Source organism: Ictidomys tridecemlineatus, chromosome 8, assembly GCF_052094955.1.
Source record: "Ictidomys tridecemlineatus isolate mIctTri1 chromosome 8, mIctTri1.hap1, whole genome shotgun sequence".
NCBI lineage: Eukaryota > Metazoa > Chordata > Mammalia > Rodentia > Sciuridae > Ictidomys > Ictidomys tridecemlineatus.
This window is the reverse complement of record NC_135484.1, coordinates 128,322,395-128,338,503: the sequence shown is the minus strand read 5'-3', so window position 1 is coordinate 128,338,503 and position 16,109 is coordinate 128,322,395. Positions and strand designations below refer to the sequence as shown.

At 36.0% G+C, this 16,109-nt stretch overlaps 2 non-coding genes across 2 annotated transcripts; both read left to right on the top strand.

Annotated features, from left to right (window-relative positions):
- The first annotated feature begins 7,380 nt into the window (after positions 1 to 7,380).
- On the top strand, positions 7,381 to 7,452 carry Trnaa-agc (transfer RNA alanine (anticodon AGC)). The gene has a single exon. It is a non-coding gene; the product is annotated as a tRNA-Ala (tRNA).
- A 1,870-nt stretch (positions 7,453 to 9,322) lies between these two features.
- On the top strand, positions 9,323 to 9,395 carry Trnaf-gaa (transfer RNA phenylalanine (anticodon GAA)). The gene has a single exon. It is a non-coding gene; the product is annotated as a tRNA-Phe (tRNA).
- The last annotated feature ends 6,714 nt before the right edge of the window (positions 9,396 to 16,109 follow it).

Below are 16,109 nucleotides of genomic sequence, written 5' to 3'. Positions count from 1 at the left end.
TTTATGTGTAAATAAAAAGAACTAATCAAATATAAATAAATAGATGAGTGAAAGGAAGTCTAGTAGAGTAGAGAAAGGAAAATGGAAGAGAGAAGAGAAGACAGGAAAGAAGAGGGGAATTGTGAACTGAAATCAAATTCCATGTGTGTATGATTTTGTCTGGATGAACCCAACTATGAGGTAAAACTATAATACTCTAATAAAAAAAAATGTGGGCTTTTCAAATTTGGGGGAATTTCAGACTCTTAATCTAGGACTCTCCCAACTGAGTGAAAATGTCTACAATTTTATGTTCACTGATGTGTGTGGAAAGCCCTTCATTCTTTTAGAGCTCTTTCCCTTTTCCCTTTATTCAGAAGTCGGAATAAATATCCTGCCATATTTGGTGATTGATTCAAATTATTGCCATCTGTGTGTGGAAGGAAAGTGAGGGCTTGAAAAATCAGTGGGTAGGTTTTCTGCTCCTCAGCTTTCACATAGGCACAACTGGGAATACAAAAGGCTCTATTTACAAAGATCCCCAAGGGCCTCTTCCACTCCCTATACTTCTTTCATTTTTCTGTTCTTCAATTTACAGTGAAATAAACCCAAAGGAGTGTGAACTTACTCCTGAGTAATATGCAGACCTTGAATAGATTAGAATTCACATATATGACCAAATAATTTTCAATGGGGGAAAATAAAATTTTTTAAACAAATGGTTCTGGGGAAACTGTATATACACATACTGAAGAATGCAGCTGGACCCTTACCTAATACTATACAAAAATAACTAAAAATGGATCACAACCTAAATGAAAGGCTTAAATTTATAAAATTCTTAGAAGATAGCAGGGCAAAATCTTCACAGCAGTGAATTTGGCAATGATTTCTTAAATATGACATCAGTTGTAGGCAACAAAAGAAAAAATGGACAGAATGAACTTCATGAAAAATTTAAAATTTATGCATTTGACAAAATACTATTAATAAAATGAAAAGGCTATTCAAAGAATGGAAGAAAATATTTGCAAATCACATAGCTGATAAGAGTAAATATTCAGAATGTATATAAAGCTCCCCAAACTATCAACAACTAAAACAATTGCATTTTTAAAACAAGCAAAGAACCTGAATATATATTTCTCCAAAAATAATAAACAGATGACCAATAAGCACATGAAAAGATACACAGCATCACTAATGATAAGGGAAACGTAAACCACAACTACACTGAGATACTACCTCGAATTTATTAGGATAGCAAATAACAAGTGTTGGTGAGAATGTGGAGGAATTGGAATCCTTGTACATTGTTGGTGAGAATGTAAAATGGTACAGCCAGTGTGAAAAAGTATGGAATGGTTTTAAAATAACAAAAATAAAACTACCACATGATCCATCAAATTATGTATATAAAAAAAGGATAAAAAACAGTCTTGACATGTACCCCCATGTTCACAGCAGCATTATTCACAATACCTAAAATGTGGAAGTAACCAACTTTCCATTGACAGATAAATGGATAAGCCAAACTGGTATATACATATAGTGGAATATTTTTCAGCCTTAAAAATGGAAAACAATTCCAGAATGTACTACAACATGGATAAAGCTGGAAGTGATTATGTTAAGTAAAACATTATAGTCACAAAAAGACAAATATTTGTATGATTTTACTTTGTAAGGTACTTAAGAATAGTCAAGTTACAAGCAGAAAATAGAATGGTGGATGCTAGTGTCTGGGAAAGGGAACAATGGGTAATTATGTGATGGGTTCAAGTTGAAAAGAGTATTGGAGCTGGATGATTGGTTATGGTTGCACAAAAATACGAAATATGCTAATGCCACCAAACTATACTTAATGCCATTGAACTTAAAAATAGATGCTAACAAATTTCATAATATGCTTACTTTACCACTAAAAAAAAAAAAAAAAAAAAAAAGGGAGTGGGAAAGAATGACCAAATGTGGAGAAGCCAGGAATAACTGAGGGCACTGAATTCTGTTTCTCACTGTGCCTTTCAGAAGTGAATGCAAGAAGGTATCTGTGAATTAATACAAATGACCTGAAAGCCAATAATTCATTTTGACCCAAACCAACAAACTTCCATAGGAAAGACTGGGAGCTAAATAGGCTCTACCAACTGAGGTGGGTTTTTTTTGTTTTGTTTTTTGTTTTGGAGCGGGGGTGGTTTGTTTTGATTTAGCACACTGGAACATTTCTACAAATTATTTTCTCATCTGTCCAGTTTTCATGCTTTAAGGATGCTTGGGAGTTCTTTCTTGGTACGTCCACCCACTCCCTAGACTAGTAAGAACTAGCATCATAACTCTCCAGGACATGGATACAAATGACTTTTTACATGCCAGGCATAAATGGATGCATATGAAAGGAGAGTGAAGAGTAAGCAAAAGAGAAGAAAGTGAAGTCCTTGTCCTTCACAGTCTGTGTATTGAAATGGGCATGGGGAGGTAGAGGTACAGGGGTAAATCTAAAATAAATTGCTCAGGACTTCTTACACAGCCTGCTCCCCTTTCTGTTGGTGTTTTTTTTTTCCTTCTTCTATCACAACTGAGTATTTAGTACTAATTCATTTTCATTCCAAGGGCCTCCATTCCTCCCAATTTGGAAGCTTCAACACAGTAGAAATATGCAGACATACCATCCCAAAGGAAAGAGTGTTAATTCTAATGTAGTTGTACTGAAGTAGGTAGATTGAGAGGAGTCAACTCCACCAGGTTAAAAAGTACCAAGAGTATACATGGAGATGCTAGGGGTTGAACCCAGGGCCTGATAAATGCTAAGCATGCACTCTACCACTGAGCCACACCCACTCTCTACATTCATTACAACTCTTAAATACCTAGATACTGCAATTGTCTGCCAGTGTTCCCAGACATAAGCTAAAATGGCAGAATCTATTTTTCAACTCTGCTGTCCCGGAAACCCTTAAATTTCATTTTGGATGGAAAGTTTCCATTAATCCTACTAGGATCTTTCACAACTGTAGAACCAAACTCTGCAAGGACTGCTTCTGGCACTTACTGAGTTACAGCTTTTTTTTCACTACCAAGGAGAGTCCCAGAATGGAATATTCTCTTAAAGCATCAACTTCCTTCTTTTCTATTTAAGAGCTGCCAGGAAAACATAAAAGGTAATGTTGGGGAGTACAAAAACCTGGATTTAGGTCCAGATGGGGAGATACAAGTGAATTGGAATAAATTCACACTATCAGTGAAATGAAGAGAAAAGAATGTGTCATTCACAACTGTGGTAAACTGATATGTACAGCACTGTTGTCTGGAAAAATGAAAAAGCATTCTGCCCAAGATGCTTGCCTTAAGTTTGAGAGCCCTAGGGACTAAAGACCCCAGTGAAAGGATTAGAAAAGGCACTCTTATTGACTTAGTGCCTCTTGCAGACAGAATCCTTTCTCCAGTGAAGCAAAAATGAAGGAAACAAGAGAAAGGAATTAGCTCTTTATAAAGCCTCCCTATATCTGGACAGGTCCTCAAACCCTATATGTTCCTGGGGCACAAATGTAAACATTTCTGCCTTTATTCAAAATGTATAAAACTCTGAGATTCATACTAGTTGATCTGAAGTTCTTAGAAAGCTCAAGTAAAACCAATTTCAAGTTACCAGCTTCCAGATGAGGTGATTATTAACTGACTTTTGCCCTCTGTTCACATGGAGTCTTTACCTTATTCACAGGAATCTCATGGAGTCCTCTTTCATGTAAGGAACTTATTTATTCTTTAATATTTGGCATACTACTCTCATATCTGGCCTCAAATAGTCCTATCAGCAAGATAGAATTTGAGGATAAGAAAGAGGAAGCAATGGGTCTCATTAAGGAAAACATTACACAAACGTCCCACCCAAAGGTATATGGCAGAGATTTGTAAATTTATTCTGTAAAGAGCCAGTGTAACTAAGTCAGGCTTTCAGGACTACAGTATTCAGTTGCAGTGCTCAATTCTGATGCTACAGCTGGAAAGTAGACAAAAGGATGAATGAACATAACTGTGTTGTTGGACACTGAAAATTTAAATATCAGAATTTTATCATGTCATGAGATTTTCTTCTTTTGATTTTGTCAACCATCAAAAAAATGTAAAAACCATCCCTAGTTAGTAGGTCTGCAAGAATAGGCAAATGATGGAATTTGGTATGCAAGTTATGGTTTTCCAACCCCTGCTTTAAAAAATCTGTAGGAGGATGGGAAAGTAGCTAAGTGGTAGAGTGCTAGTGCAGGTGGTCCTGGGCTTGATCCTCAGCTTTATAAAATAAAAGAAAAAAAATCTTGAAAGATCTCACCTAAAAACAGTCTTAAAAATTATATAAGAAAATTTTGTTGTTATTTTTAATTCTTAGGAATCTTTAGAACAATTAGACTACTTTGGTTAATTTAGGACTAGAAACCATTTGCTTTTCCCCTAACCATACAATGTGAAATGAGAAATATGACATTTTTTAATGGATATAAGATTTAAAATTTATTTACTCACTAACTCCTAATTTAAACGTTTTAAATTTTAATGGTTTTCAAGTTCACTTCTTTGTGAGGCCCTAGAATATGAGAAATAGAAAGAGGGAGAGGAGACAGAAAAGTCACCAGATTTTGATGTAGACCTGCTTTCTTTGAAGAAGAAAAAGAAGGAAGGGGAATTGGATAAGCAGGATCTCAGACTGCCAGACCAGTGGTAAATCTTCTACCAAAGTCACAGATTGGAGCAGTATGGCAAGAACAGGCCTGCCTTTTGTATTCCTTAACTGAGAACAGTGTGTGGAAAGTGTACTGTGGAACCAAAATGGTGGTAGATTCAGAGATAAATCCAGAGTGCAAGAACTGGGACCACTTGCCAATTAAACTGCTCTCAGTAAGATCTATGCCTGTGCATTGCTACTACACTGTCACCACAGAACAGATAAATATTTCATGGAAAGAAAAACTTATGTTATTAAATTCAGTGTTTAACTAAATTATATTATAATGACAGATGTGTATAAAAGGTTTTACCCTTTTCTTTTATATTCTAACCTGCATTGTAAATTTTTTTTGTCTGTATTTTTAAAAATTGTAAATGTTGGGCTGGGGATGTGGCTCAAGCGGTAGCGCGCTCGCCTAGTATGCGTGCGGCCTGGGTTCGATCCTCAGCAGCACCACATACCAACAAAGATGTTGTGTCCGCCGAGAACTAAGAAAAAATAAATAAATGTTAAAATTCTCTCTCTCTCTCTCTCTCTCTCTGTCTCACTCTCTCTTTAAAAAAAAAAAAAAAAAAAAAAAAAAAAAAAAAAAAAAAATTGTAAATGTTATCTCTTTATATATTCCAGATAATAGGCCCTTTTGAATATGTGATTTGGAACTATTCTCTCACTCTTTACCTTATATTTTCATCTTATAAGAAAGGTCTTTCACAGAATATTAATTTTTCATTTTGATGTAGACATGTTTTTCCTTCTATGGTTTATATTTTTAGGAAATCTCAAGAGTTTTTGCATACCTCTAGATCCTGAAGACATTTTCCTAATTTTCTTCCTCTAAGGGTTTATACTTTTCTTTATTATTTTTTGTAGTGTTGGGGAGTAAACCCATGGACTTGTATATGTAAGGCAAGCACTCTATCAACTGAGCTATATCCCCAGCTATATACCCTAATATATATATACTGGGAAAACTGGATATCCACCTGAAAAAAAATGAAGGTGGATCCTCACCTAAGGCCTCTGATTCTGTTTTTGGCCAGAATGCTGTAGGAGAGTTGTTGTAGAGGAGCACTATATGATTTCAATGTTCCCAGCATGGTGATGTCAGTTTGGTCATTGTGGGTAAAGTATTACCACTTGGATTTCTTCAAGGTAAGGTTACCATTTTCATAAGTAATCTGTTGGGAAACTATATAAATGTCTTGTTCCTCATCAGACTTTCACCCATAACTTTAGCATTGCATAATTAATTAATTTTGCCTGAATCAACCATTGCATTACTGTCATTCCTTCCACACTTATAACTTTGCAACTACTGTAAGAAAACCTTTCTCTTCTGCATGACCAATGTGATTCTGCAACCTGAACACTCAGAAAAATGAGAAATTATACCCCATCTGATTCAAATGTATGATATGTCAAGATCATTGTACTGTCATGTGTAACTAATTAAAACAAATTTAAAAAAAGAGAAAACCTTTCTCTTCTCTCCTTTCATCTTTCTCTTGTTCTTTCTTATCAGTATGAACTCAAGTATTCTTATTTTATTCAACAGATTATATTCCTTTGTTGTTCAAAAAAATTTTTTTAAATCCTCAGTGTTTTAAAAATCTATTAGGTCCTATGTCCTTTAGAGCATCCTATCATCTTTTGAACACCTTCTTACAGGATAGCACATAAAGAAGTTCTAGGCCTATCTTGTACTTTCCCTGCTCCAGCCCTTTAAAATCTCATAGAAACCTTGATTCCTTGTGATGGAGATCCGTTTTTAGAAATAGAGGTATAAAACTAGTTCTGCTCCTTGCTACTACATGTAATGTTTTTGCACTGTTTTTTGCTTTTCTCTGTCCTAGTTTCCTGTATACCTTTGTCGGTGATTTAAAAACATTCAGAGCATCATTAAAAAACAAACAAACAAACAAACAAACAAAAACATACTTAGTAGAATTTAAGATTTGTTTGTAGTTCTCTTCTATCCAGAATGCAATTCTAAGAAGTCAACGTACCGTGTAAAACGTTTGCTAGAACTCCTCTCTCTTACTTTATTCATTCACCAGGTGGACTCTTGCCTTTTACCTAGATCTCAAACTTGAGATCTTCTTGCTTCAACCACCTGAAGAGTTAGATTACAAGCATGCACAACCCTGTCCAGTGTTTGTTTGTTTCTTTCTTTCTTACTTCCTTTTTTTTTTTTTTTCCTACTTAGTGTTATCTTATTCGTTTGAGATCATTTTGGGTTTTTTTTTCTATTTATATTCAAGTTTAAAGTACTTTTTCTTTATATTCTTGAATTGATTTTTAAGTTTGCCTATATAAAACATTAACACGATTCCAAAGAATTTCTACACAAAGTGTCACTCGAAAAATTTTCAAAATGCAGGAGATTACTGTATCTTGGGACGCCCTCATGTGGAGAAATGTGTTCTTCAGGCATCTTGGGAGCCGACTTTTGAGTAGGCTGACAAGAATGTGTAACTTCTCTGAACAGTGCCTTTCTGTCTAATATTGTTAACTTTTTCTTGATGTAGCTTTGAGACAGAGTACAACATAGAGGATTCAGAAGAAACAGAATAAAAAAAAAATCTTTGTACGTATTAAATTTCAGGCTTGGGTATGCAGGGGGCGGGGGAGTGCACAAGCGGATACATGCCACTAATATGTTTTTGAAGCAAAGTTAAGCCAGCGGGGGTGTAGCTCAGTGGTAGAGCGCGTGCTTAGCATGCACGAGGCCCCGGGTTCAATCCCCGGCACCTCCAATTGGAGAACCGTCCCTTTTTGAAAAATTTCTGTCTGCAATTCTTACTCTTTCTACATGGCAACAATATATTTTCTTAGCAAGTTTCTTAATCATTTTGGGATGCGCAAACTTTGTTTGTTTATGTTTTTTTTTTTCATGAGCTATACATTTTATTTTTTTTAAAAATCATATTATTTAAGTTGACAAAATTGTATGCACTTACTGTGTACCTGTTCTGAAACAGATATAATATATTACAATAGCTAAATAGAGATAATCCATATATTATATCCATGCCTTACCTCACACAATTTTGTGGTAACAACATTTCTTCCTTCCACCAGTCCTAAACTCAGACTCTCCGAGTAGTTGCGAGAGGGCAAATTCTTGAAAAGTCTGCAAAAATAGAAATGAACTTAGCATATACGGAAGCATCAAAGAAGTGTATCAGTACTCTGTCTATACTGATTTAGGAGAATTGTTTTATACTGGTGGGATGATTCAAATCTCTCTCCACAACAATGAAAGTGCACTTCCAGAACAAATTAAATTTTCTGTCGCGATTACTTGTTCGACAACACGATGCACTCGAATATTTTTCACATTTTTATAAGCAATTAAACTTGTTCAAGTAAATCTTTTTCTGTTCTTTTTATAATTTTATCATCCTTAGTTATAATTTGGCTTAGCAATTTCATTTCAGGTTATAATGAATTATTGCTTTTTCAACTTCTTAGAAAACATTCTCACTGTTGTTGTTCCATGTAGGTAGTTGAGTTTATTTCTTCATTTTAAACTATTATTGACTTTTTGAATAAACAACGGATTAATATTGGTAACAGTAGACTCATGTAGCACCAATGGAAAACAAAGTTATTTGCCTGTATTTTTAACAATTGATGCCACTCCCATTATCTTCAAGTCTTCTATCAACCATTTTCACAAGTTTATTTTCTCATGACAGATTTCTTTGGCTACTAAAATAGAAACACGGCTCATCATGGCAAATATTTCTTTCATGGCCATGCTTGGTTAGAGCCTGGGTTAAGGGATATTCTGAGAAACACAGGGGTTCCAACCATGATCTTCAGGATACCAGAAATATTATTCTGCCACTGTATTATGCCTACCTGTCCTCCCTCATCGTTAAAAAAAAAAAAAAATTATGAAGAAAAGCTGCTATGATGAGAAGTGCCATTTTTAATTTTCTAATTTTTCTTAGAATTATATTCATATAAGTTGGGAGTATTGTGATGAGTGCTTTGTTAACATTCACATATATTCTCTTTGCAAAGTTACAGAATTATCAAGTTCAATTTCTTGATATCTTTAAAGATTATGAAAGACAAAAACAAAGAAAAAAAGAAAAAAAAAATAAGGAACCCAGGAATTTTTTTTTCTTTAATTTCCTTAATTTTCTGAGCTGTGTCTGTGGAAGAGCATAAAAGACCTTTTTATTATTGGTTCATTATAATTATACTTAATGGCTGGATTCATTGTGCCATATTTGTACTTGCACATAACAATTTGACCAAGCTCATTCCACTTTACCTTCATGTTTCCCAATCCTCTTTCTTCTCCCTGGTCTGCTTGTTCTACTCTACTCATAATTATATCTAAAGTACTTCCCCATACCCTGCTCCCTGTCTCTCCCCTTTCTCTACTCTAGTGGTGAGATCCCAGAAAGGCTTTCTGTTAAATCCCTGTCCCCTCTTTTCTGTCTCCCTCCTTCATTTATCTACACCACTGTGCCAGGACTTTGATCCAGTTTGCGTGGGAGACAAGGATTGGGTCTGATGGAATTTAAACAGAATTTGAACCAGTCTAAAAATCAAAGTTGAAAACAAAATATTGGAAGTGAAGTGAAAGAAGCCCACCCTTTCCAAGGAGCCGAGATAGCTCAGTTGGGAGAGCGTTAGACTGAAGATCTAAAGGTCCCTGGTTCAATCCCGGGTCTCGGCAGGTTTTGTTTACTCAAATTCAACAAAAGGATGATTGAATAGTTCCGATATGAGTAAAGAATGTAATGATCCATTAGAGCAGAATCTGACTGCCCTTATATTTTAGATACCACATAGTGGTGTTAACTAAGTAAAAGGATTGGTTTTAGTATAACTCAATAATTCTTGATATATTTGAAATTCAGTAAAGAAATGTGCTACAAAGACAACTTTTTTGTTTGACATGATGTGTATGATTAAAAAATTGTCCTGGTAGAGATGTGCATGACACTGAAAAGGTCGTGAAAATGTCACTGAGTCACTATGATTTAAGGGACACAGAGTTGCAGTGTAAAGTAAAAGAAAGTCTTAAAACTATTGCTACAGTGACAACACACAAATGAATGAGGGGTCTGTGTTGAAATAAAATTGTGTATGTAGCCATGGAAATTTGAAGTTCAGACAGATGTGGTGGGACATACCTGTAATTCCAGAGACTCTGGAGGCTGAAGCTGGAGGATCACAAATTTGAGGTTAGTCTCAGCAATTTAGCCATACCCTGTCTCAAAAAATAAAAAGGAGTGGGGATGTCACTCAGTGTTAAAGTGCCCCTAGGATTAATCCCCAATACTCCCATCCACACACAAAAAAGAAAGATATTGGAATTACTTACAAAATTTTGCATGTTAGGCAATACTAGTTATTTTTTTCAGTCTTTTAAAATGTAAAAACCCTTGCTCACTTTGGCAGCATACATACTAAAGTTGGAATATACAGAGATTTGCCTGGCCCTGTACAACAAATACACAAAAATCATGAAGCATTCCATATATATTGTTTTTCTTTTAATGTAGAAAAATATTCTTAGATTGCAACCAATCTTTTACTCACCTGGGGCAGAGGACCCCATTGCAAATACCAAGATTAAGAGCAAGCACAATTTTGGTAGCCCTGTATGAGTTAGAACTGATTAGTAACAAAAGCAGAGGGATCTATCCTGTACAGACAGCCTCAAAGCTTTGTTTCCTATCTTGGTGACTTAAGAGCTTACTAATTAAACTACATGGACTTAAAGACTTGGATGGAGCACATATATTCTCCTAATTCATTTGATAGCCCTTGTCCTAGTCTGTGAATCTCCTTTGTATTGTCTAAAAATTCCTTTTTTTTTTTTTTAAAGAGACTACTGTTGTTAACTCTCAAGAACCCAGTTTCTCTCTCTCCTCTCTTCCATATTTTTAAGGGTTCAATACCAGACCTGTGTTGTGCACTAGAAAAAGTAATTGGGTGGAACCCAGGGCTTTACACTTGCTGTGTATGTGTCCTACCACTGAACTACACCCCAAAAAGCCACTGAGGGTATTAGTTTCTCCTTCATTACACTTTTGTCTTCCTCTTCAAACATGTGCAAATCATGTTAGGGAACAAACAAATGGGAGTGGTGGAAACAAGAAGTCAAGAGAATAATTGTTTAAAATGGGCCCATTATGCTGACCCCCATATGCTTTCTTTTCCAAGAATCAATTTACCTGCAAACCTGCCTGGCCTAAGTGGATAGGATATGTCACATTCTTCAGCCAATGATCTGTTAACTGCAGGAGAAATGTAGGCCCCAAATAATGCTAGTAAGAGGAGCCCCTGAAGGCGGAGACTTTTGGGACTAGATCCTGAAACTCTGGGACATCAGGATAGTTTCATAAAATCTGTAAGAATGTATGGTTAAGAATCCAGTTGAAACTGGTCAGCATGGGCCAAGGTGACCTCGAATGCCATGGCAGCAGAGACTTGAAAGTCTGATGTCACCCTGCTGTCAATCAAAAGTCTGGAAATTTCTCTGGGATTTCCCCAATAAAACTGGAGTGCAGGAGAGGCACATTGTCCTTCTTTGAAAGGACCCATTCTCTTCCTTGAGAGTTTCCCTTTTCTCTTTTCCTAGCCCTTCAATAAACTCATTACTGTTACTCTGAGTGACATGTCTGAAATCTTTCTGACTTGGTCATAAGAATTGGGGTTTGAAAGGAGGGTCTTTGCACTGCCTCAGTTTCTTGTAAGGCCCCGGCTCTGTAACAATAGGAACTGCCTGAGCTTACTTCTGGAAACTGTCACCTAAAAAGAAAGAATTGGTGGGTCTTAAACCCCTGTCAGAGACTCAACATAAACAGGAAGTCAGTTGCCTTAGACAGCCTGAAATGAAAATACCTGGAGCAAATACTTGATTTACTTTCATTGCATTAAACCTTTGAGAAAGTTAAAGCAAGAAATTTTTCTGATCTCTGCTTTCCATAGAAATAAGAATACTCTCACACTGTGAGTTTCAGCAGTCTGATGGACAACAGATCTAATTATGAATCCAATGGTAAATGTTCAAATTCCTTTAGTATATTTCCCCTTTATCTACTATTTTGAATTTAGCCAAGTGGTAGGAGCTACAATGACTATATCAAAGGGTTGTGGTAAAGATCAAAGGAGATAATATCTGGAAGTGCACTGCTAGTATAAAATCTGTTTCCTAGTACACCAAATTCCAAATAAAGAAGAGATAAGGATCACCTCAATTGTAACCTGGACAAGGGGAGTAGAAATTTTACAGATATTTCAAGGAAGTATCAGAATCACAATGGCAAATACAAGTCACACAGAGTCCAAGAGTTAACAAGCTCATTCTTTTTTGTTGTTGTTGTTGTTTGATTTTTTAGAGAGAGAATTTTTTAATATTTATTTTATAGTTTTTTTTTCCCCTTCGGCAGATACAACATCTTTATTTTGGTGCTAAGGATGGAACCCAGGGCTGCGTGCAGGCCAGGCAAGCACACTACCGCTTGAGCCACATCCCCAGCCCTCATTCTTTTGTTTTTAAAAAATATCCATCATGAACTCTTAGTCTTTCAATTCTGATTGCTCAGTTCTCATTATACTAACATCCAGGGTTCCTTTTCTCCATAGCCATATGAAAAATTAGGTGTCAGATGGTGAGCATATATTTTTAATGAGACTCTCCTTCAGGCATCTTTCACCATATTCTAAACCCAATTCATCTCCTCTATCTAACCCCAGACCAAATTCCCAAATTGCATGCATGTGCCCCAAAACCAAGCAATAGGCCTTCCTCTGTGCATTGCTCCTTTTGCTTCCCCAACTTCTCAAGTATCTAATCCTACGCCTTTAAATTTTCTGACTCCATTTAGACACCTCCTTTTCATCCTTAAAGTTCTTCTTGAATTCACTCATGGAACCACTCTAAGTGCTTCCCCAAGGTTAGTGGTCTCCCTTCTGTTAGGACATAGTACAGTGATTTTTAGTCAGTGTTTCCACTGATGTGACTAAAAGACCTGACAAGAACAATTTTTATTTTTTTATTTTTTTTATTGGTTGTTCACAACATTACAAAGCTCTTGACATATCATACTTCGAACAATAGTTTCAAGTGAGTTATGAACTCCCATTTTTACCCCAAATACAGATTGCAGAATCACATAGGTTACACATTCACATTTTTACATAATGCCATACTAGTTTTAAGGAGGATAAGTTTATTTGGGGACTCACGGTTTCAGAGATCTCAGTTCATAGGAAGACAGCACCATTCCTTGGGGCTTAAGGTGAGACAGAACATCATGGTAAAAAGGTGTGGTGGAGGAAAGCAGCTAGCATGATGATCAGAAAGCAGAGAGAGATAGACTTCACTCACTGGATACCAAATATATACCCCAAAGGCACGCCCACCTCCTCCTGCTAGGCACTACCTGCCTTTGTAGTTAATCCCATCAATTCACTGATTGAGTTAAGGCCCTGATTACCCAATCACTTCGTCTCTGAATGTTCTTGCATTGTTTCACACATGAGCTTTGGAGGGACACCTAATATCTAAACAATAACAGGTGGCTACATAATCAGTTTTGAATAATTCTTTGACAACTCTGGCTTTCCTCACTCACAATTATGTATTTCAGACTTGCGCTAAGAATAAGACATCTTTGCAATTGCCCAGAACTGCTTACTCAACAAAACACAGGCTTTTAGTGGGTTTCTTTCTAGAAGTTTAAGATGGTAGTGGAGGGGACATAACCCTGAACAAATTTGGAAGTTATATCCTCAAATTCAAAATCTGATCCTCTACCACCTGAGGTAAATAGGTACAGGGATTCACTTAAGAATCTACTCAAGGAAAATACAAACTTTGCTTTGCATTTCAACCAAAAAGATTTTAAAAATCAACTGCTTCCACCTGTTAGTGATGCCCCAACCCAGAGCTGCTGGTTTATTCTTCTATTTTTTTTTTTAACACACCGAATTTGCTTTCATCATAAGTGCATGATTAGGATAATCCAACTTTCCTGCGGCTCTTTGAGAGCCATCAAACTAATGCCTCCTGTAGGGAAAAACAAAAACCTAAATCTCAAGAGCATCCTTAAAATGTTCAGCCTTTCTATTCAAAATAGAATGGTCACAATGATTTCAACTGAAAGGTCTTGGGGGAAAATCAAGCTAGATTTGAGAGTAGGAAGAATCCTTTAGCCAACTTCTCTAGAGGTAAGGAGCGTCTCTTTGCTTCCCATTTATTTAAAGGAAGGACAGGAACTTGAACATTCTAATACTAGACGTTTTGAAAAACATGTACAAGCCCTTTTTCCTCAGACTGTTCCTCTTCTGGGTTGTTCTTCTCCCACCCTCAAACCTTGCTGCCTAACTTCCTCAAGACTCCAGGCATTTTTTTATTCTGTCTGTTCCTCCAATTTCCTCTTCCTGGTGAAGTTTACCAGTATTTTACCTTATTCATGTTTATTCATTGAACTTCATAGGTGGTTCCTAAACCTGGCTGACCGGAATCATCGGAAAGGATTTTAAATGATTAAGATTCTTGCCCGCACCACTTTATTTTTAATCAACTTAGGAGTTGAGTAGTGGGTTCAGGAATCTTTATAATGTTCTCAGCCATTCCCTAAGTTTAGATATTATTGACATTCTTTTAAAACATTATGTGTCCACTACTCTGTGCCAAAAGTAAAGAGAAGCATATCTTATGGGCTTCATGGCTCAGCTGGTTAAAGCACCTGTCTAGTAATGTGGGAGCCCTAGGTTTGGATCTCTGTGGGGCTTTGGAGTTCTAATGTTAGATTTAGTTCTTTTTCTACCATGGATGGCTCCCTTCCACCTCTGACTTGGGACAAAAGAGGTTCCAAAAGGCCTAGAGGAAAAAAATTGGAAACAATTTTGAAACATTCACCCAAGGCAGAACTGTATAAAAAAAAAAAAGAGCAGGACAGAGATTAAAGTTTCCTTTCTACCCTATTTTGTTTTCCAAACCGAATCTACCATTGGGTTTTTGCTGTGTAGTATTATTTCAGGAATGCCAAACAGAGAACTAAGAACAACTAATTGGCATATAGACTGTGGATGTGGATTTTAATATGATACCCGCCATCAATCTAGAGATTAAAATTCAATTATATCACACCAAAAACAGATAAGGAGACGTCAAGGAAAGAAAACTACAGATACAATTCATCCCTTATGAACTTAGATGCAAAAATCCTTAATTAAATATTAGCAAATCATGTTCAACAACATATTAAGATTGTACACCACAGGGCTGGGGTTGTGGCTGAGTTGTTAGAGCACTTGCCTATCATGTGTGAGGCACTGGGTTCAATTCTCAGCACTACATATAAATAAGTGAATTTAAAAAAAGCTCATCAACATCTAAAAAAAAGATAAAAATATTGTACACCTCAATCAAGTTGGTTTTATTTCAGAGATGCAAGGATGGTTTAATATATGCAAATCGATTAATGTAATTCATCACATAAATAGAATTAAGAGCAAAAATCACGTAGTTATCTCAATAGATGCAGAAAAGGCCCTCAAGAAAATCAAGCACCCATTCATGATAAAGACATTGAAGAAACTAAGGATAGGAGGAACCTACCTCAACATCATAAAGGCTATATATGAAAAACCCAAAGCCAAACTCATAGTAAGTGGGGAAAAACTGAAAGCATTTCCTTTAAAATCTGGGATAAGACAGGATGTCCATTCTCACCACTCACCAAATCAATTAGATAAAAGAAGGAAATAAAAGGGATAAAAATAGGAAACAAAGAAGTCAAATTATCACTGCTTGCAGATTATTTGATCCTGTACCTAGAAGATCCAAACAAAACAAACAAACAAACAAAACTCCACCGAACAACTACGAGAGCTAATAAACAAATCTGGCAAAGCAGCAGGTTACAAAAGCAACATACAAAACCCAACAGCTTTCCTACATACCAACAATGAATCTCTGAGAAAGAAATCAGGAAAACAATTTTACTTACAATAGCTTCCAATAAAATAAAATACCTAGAAATAAATCTAATCAAGGAAGTGAAAGACCTCTACAATGCAAATTATATTCTTCAACTATAAAATATTGAAGAAAGAATTGAAAACCTCAGAAGATGGAAAGACCTCCCATGTTCATGGATATGCAGAATTAATCTTGTTAAAATGGTCATACTACCAAGAATATTATACAGATTCAATGAAATCGAGGTGAAAATACCAATGACATTTTTTACAGAACTAAAAAATACTATTCTAAAATTCATTTGGAAGAATAAAAGATCTAAAATAGCAAAGAATTTCTAAGACAAAGAAGGAGGAGGAGGAGGAGGAGGAGGAGAAGGAGGAGAAAATAAATGAAAAAAGCTATGCTAGATGCATCACAGTACCTTACTTCAGAGCTATAGTAACA